This window comes from Triticum dicoccoides, chromosome 1B, assembly GCF_002162155.2.
Source record: "Triticum dicoccoides isolate Atlit2015 ecotype Zavitan chromosome 1B, WEW_v2.0, whole genome shotgun sequence".
In the NCBI taxonomy this organism is placed as follows: Eukaryota; Viridiplantae; Streptophyta; class Magnoliopsida; order Poales; family Poaceae; genus Triticum; species Triticum dicoccoides.
The window spans coordinates 419,980,071-419,986,158 of NC_041381.1; positions in this window are offsets into that span (position 1 = coordinate 419,980,071).

Consider the following 6,088-nt stretch of genomic DNA (forward strand, 5'->3'; position numbering starts at 1 on the left):
AGGCGCCCCCCTCCCCTAGGGTTTTCAACCCTAGGCGCCTTGGGCCCTTGGGAAGGGGCGCACCAGCCCACTAGGGGCTGGTTCCCTCCCATATTCAGCCCATCAAGTCCCCCGGGGCAGGTGGCCCCACTCGGTGGTCCTCCGGACACCTTTCGGTGGTCCCGGTACAATACCGATAACCCCCGAAACTATTCCGGTGACTGAAACTGGACTTTCCATATATAAATCTTTACCTTCGGACCATTCCGAAACTCCTCGTGACGTCTGGGATCTCATCCGGGACTCCGAACAACATTCAGTAACCACATACAAACTTCCCTTATAACCCTAGCGTCATCGAACCTTAAGTGTGTAGACCCTATGGGTTCGAGAATCATGCAGACATGACCGAGACACCTCTCCGACCAATAACCAACAACGGGATCTGGATACCCATGTTGGCTCCCACATGTTCCATGATGATCTTATCGAATGAACCACGATGTCAAGGATTCAAGCAATCCCGTATCCAATTCCCTTTGTCAATCGGTACGTTACTTGCCCGAGATTCCATTGTCGGTATCCCAATACCTCATTCAATCTCTTTACCGGCAAGTCACTTTACTCGTTCCGTAATGCATGATCCCATGACTAACTACTTAGTCACATTGAGCTCATTATGATGATGCAATACCGAGTGGGCCCAGAGATACCTCTCCGTTATACGGAGTGACAAATCCCAGTCTTGATTCGTGCCAACCCAACAGACACTTTCAGAGATACCTGTAGTGCACATTTATGAAAGTGCGTTATATCGACTAGAGGGGGGGTGAATAGGCGATTTTTATGAATTCTTCACTGAGGAATTTGCCGGTGAGGAAATTCCTTAGCGAAGAACTACTGGCAGCGGAATAAGTACTCATAAGTAAGCATAACAGGATATAGACATAGTCATCATGATGAAATGAAGACAAGCACAGAGTACAGGAAGCGTAAACACAGGATAACACAAGATGAAGACAAACAGACTGAAGAAATTGAACTGAGGAAATTGAGAAAGTCTTCAGTCAAAGTCTTCAAACACAGATATGGACAATCACTCAACACAGTAATGAGGAAATGAAAGAGTTGAGGAAATAGAACCAGTAAGGTTGGTGAAGACAATGATTTGGTAGACCAGTTCCAACTGTTGTCTCAGTTGTACGTCTGGTTGGAGCGGCTGAGTATTTAAACTCGAGGACACACAGTCCCGGACACCCAGTTGCTGAGCATGCAGCTCAGGATACCAAGTCCTCACCATATTCTCCTTGAACTAAGGTCACACAGACCTCGTCCAATCACTCGTGGTAAGTCTTCAGGCGACTTCCAAACCTTCACAGACTCGGTCACTCAGAGATCCACAATTCCTCTTGGATGCTCTAGACCATGACGCCTAACCGTCTAGAAGAAGCACAGTCTTCAAAGGTAACAAGCGTCGGATCCACACAGGATCAATCTCTTCAGTGATGCTCTATCACTTTGGGTTTGTAGGTGTTTGGGTTTGGGGTTTTTCCTCACTCGATGATTTTCGCTCAAAGTCCTCGGAGGATGGGTTGCTCTCAAATGACAAGTGTCAGTTTCTCTCAGAGCAGCCAACCAGCTAGTGGTTGTAGGGGGGCTATTTATAGCCTAGGGAGCAGCCCGACATGATAAGACATAAATTCCCTTGTCTGATATGACCGTTAGGTGGATAAGATATTTTGGGACAGCTGGCGCCTAGCACAGCAACGGTCGGAAATTTGACTATTAAATTCCTCAGGGCTATCATGTTCCTCACTATGTAGGCAATCCGCACTGGCGAATTCCTAACTCCTCAGTCAGAACAAATTCATCAGCGACCAGAAGAACTTTGTCTCTGTCACTGAAGAAATTGACTGAACTATATGAGATTTCCAAAGGCTTCACTCGAAGGGTTTGGTAGGTGTAGGATTTTGAGTTGAGCATCACTTGGAAATTTTTCCTTAGTATTTCCTCGATGTCACGCCCAATATGCGACCCTATCCAAAAGGAACTCGAAGGTCCCACCAAGGATAGACCCGCATATTGAAACGCTTTTGCAAGGTGGATATCATTACATCAACATTACATAATAGATGGGGGTACATACATAAGGCATACAATGCCACACGGATACAACATCACAATACATCATAGCACATCCGACTACGGATGAATCACAAACAGAAACTCAAACGACATCCACCCTGCTAGCCCAGGCTGCCGACCTGGAACCTATCCCTGATCGAAGAAGCAGAAGAAGAACTCAACGCAAGCAAGCATCGCTCTCGCGTCATGATCATCGCACAACCTATACCTGCAACTGTTGTTGTAGTAATCTGTGAGCCACGAGGACTCAGCAATCCCATTACCATGGGTATCAAGACTAGCAAAGCTTAATAGGAAAGGAAGGGGTAAAGTGGTGAGGCTGCAGCAGCGACTAAGCATATATGGTGGCTAACATACGCAAATAAGAGCGAGAAGAGAGCAAGCGGAACGGTCGTCAACTAGTAATGATCAAGAAGTGATCCTAAACTCCTACTTACGTCAAACATAACACAGAAACCGTGTTCACTTCCCGGACTCCGCCGAGAAGAGACCATCACGGCTACACACACGGTTGATGCGTTTTAATTCGGATCTGGTGTCAAGTTGTCTACAACCGGACATCAACAAATTCCCATCTGCCTATAACCGCAGGCACGGCTTTCGAAAGATTATACCCTGCAGGGGTGTCCCAACTTAGCCCATGACAAGCTCTCGCGATCAACGAAGGAATAGACCTTCTCCCAAGAAGACCCGATCAGACTCGGAATCCCGGTTTACAAGACATTTTGACAATGGTAAAACAAGACCAGCAAAGCCGCCCGATGCGCCGACAATCCCGATAGGAGCTGCACATATCTCGTTCTCAGGGCAACATCGGATGAGACATCCTACGAGTAAAACCAGCCCTCGAGTTGCCCCGAGGTGGCCCCGCAGTCTACTCGGTTCGGACCAACATTTAGACAAGCACTGCCCCGGGGGGGCTAAAAATAAAGATGACCCTCGGGTTGGCCGACCCAAGGGAAAGGATAGGTGGTGGTGAGGCAAATGGTAAAACCAAGGTTGGGCCTTGCTGGAGGAGTTTTATTCGAAGCGAACTGTCGAGGGGGTCCCATAAATCACCCGACCGCGTAAGGAACGCAAAATCTGGGAACATAACACCGGTATGACGGAAACTAGGGCGGCAAGAGTGGAACAAAACACTAGGCAAAAGGCCGAGTCTTCCACCCTTTACCAAGTATATAGATGCATTAATAATATAAGAGATATTGTGATATCCCAACCAAAATCCTGTCCACCATGGAGAAATCTTCAACTTCACCTGCAACTAGCAACACTATAAGAGGGCTGAGCAAAGCGGTAACATAGCCAATCAATGGTTTGCATAGGAAAGGTGTCAAAGGTTAGAGGTTCATGGCAATTTGGGATGGCTTGATAAACAGGTAATAGGTAGCGCAGCATAGCGATAGAACGAAACAACTAGCATAGCAATGATAGTAGTGAGATCCAGGGTAGCGGTCATCTTGCCTGAAATCCCGCAAGGAAGAAGAATGAGTCCATGAAGAAGACGAACGGATGAAGCCGAACCAATCGTAGACGAACGAATCCTCACGATCGCAACGAAACAGGAACTAACAAGAAGAAGCACACAACATAGTAAACACACCACACGTAAACAAGGCATGATGCACAACCAAGCATGATGCATGACAAGGCTACATGAAGCTACTCATGGCAAGAGATGATGCAAATAAGAGCAATACATTAAGGCAAGTTTAAATGAGGCCGGGAACAACATATAACAATTCCGGTAAGTCCTCATATGCAAATTTCGAAATTGGTCCAGATCTGAATAAACATTATGTTCAAGTTGTTAAACAGCAAGTTAAGATGCACAAGGATGATCTACACGAGATTCTAGTCAAGTTACATATAAAGTTCATTTAGTTCGGAGCTACGGCCTAGAAGATATGAGCAAAACAAGTTAAACATGGCATTGATGCAAAATGCATACAAACATCAAGCAAACACACCAAAACAAGGATGCAACATGATAATATGAAACTACATGCAATTCTAAGCAAGTATCATATAGAGCACACTCAAAACGGAGCAACGGTTCAACACACACACATGAAACAAGTTTAAAGGACAAGTTGTCCAAAACAGCAACTAGGCATATTGCAAGCATCAAAACAACATGCTACAGGACCTCAACATGAAAACAAAAGGCATGAACATGATGTACAGGTAAAGCATTACAAAACATGAACACTGAGCTATCTCTAGAAATCATTAGAACATGCTCAAACACACATGGTAAGATTGCGAGTTATAACAATTTCAGACTTTGCAGAAAATAACATCACGATGCAATGTTCAGAGCTAACAAACAACATGTTACAGGAATTTATAATGGCAAACAAAGACATAGCATGATTCTACTCAAAGCATAGATCAAAAGTCCCTTACTGACCATAAGCCAAAAAGGATCAGAAAATATGATGGCACCCACGTAAACATAGCAAGTTATATTACAGATTCATACATGGCAGGAACATAATTATGAAGGCATGTAGATGAGCTTGTGCAACTCACTACAGATCCTTACATGGCATGGCAAGGCAACCAACAGGAAGAAGACATATTTGTGCAGCTAAGCATGGCAATAACAAGTTCATAGGGTGCATGGAACACTAGCAAAACACATGGGAACAAGTGAACTTAATGTTAACAGGCTGACAGCAACATTATGAAGCAACTTTGGAGTAAGATATGAACAAGCTACAGCAACCTATAAATGCAACCAGGGGCATGGATGGATATAGCATGACATTTAGATCAAAACATGTTTATAGAACATCACCATATTATGCATAGAATGATTAGTAGCAACATGTTTATATAGCATCACGAAATAACAGATTCAGCCTAGCAAAACAGCAACATCATGAACACTACTTAACAAGCTCAATTCACTCACCACAAGTCATTGCATGACAAGATAAGCATAGAATCATCAAGAAGACATGTTTGTGTAACAAACCAAGTCAAGAACAAGTCCATAGCATGCAAGGATCAACTATAGCAAGCTTGGCTAAATTGAATAACAAGTAAACAATCTGCCAGGAAACATTTTCAAGCAAAAGTAGAGCACTCAAATGACATGCTAGACTACTCCATAATTGCAACCAAGGGCATGAATGGATAGACAATAACCTATTTCTCAAAACACCCTTACTGAAGTATCTCAAAATATGCATAGATCTCTCTGTAGCATCAAGTTTACATGGCATCAAAATAACAGCAGAACAGGGACCAAAATCAGCAACATCACGATGCCTAGTTTGCATGCTTGTGCTAGTCACCATATTGATCACAAAAATGCATGGCAAACACCACTGTAAAGAAGGCATAGCATAGATCAAAATACATGAAGACATCAACCTCATAGGATGCACACATCAATCATGGCAAAAATGACAAAAGAGCTCGTCCTGATAACAGACCACAGAAAATATTATGAAGCATTCTTACAACGATGATTCAGGCATCAAGATGACCTCAAATTAATATGATGCAATGGAAAGAAATGATGTACTCATCGAGGCGAACAATTTGACATATTACACGCACGAAATGGAGCTACGAATGCAGAGATACGATGGCATGAACATGGCATGAAAATTACAGAATCTGGGGACTTGGTCGTTTTCTGAAAAAAAAAACGGATGAGCGCGGGAATACTAAAATGTGACCGAAGCGGGATTTAGGCGGGCTGCTCACCGAAGCGGGCCGAGGCCCAGAGTGGAGAGGAGGCAGGCGGGCCGGCAGATCTGGGCCTGCGAGGAAGCGCTGGGCCGGAGGGAGGGGCGACCGTGGCCCACGAGCGGGCGCTCGTCGTCCTCCCCGTGCCCGCACGAGGGGAGGCAGGGGCGGCGAAGGCCGGCGTTGCCGTGGCGACAGCGAGGCCGGACGTGGCCGGGGTGCGTCGGCGGCGACGGGATTCGGCCGGCCAGCACCGGAT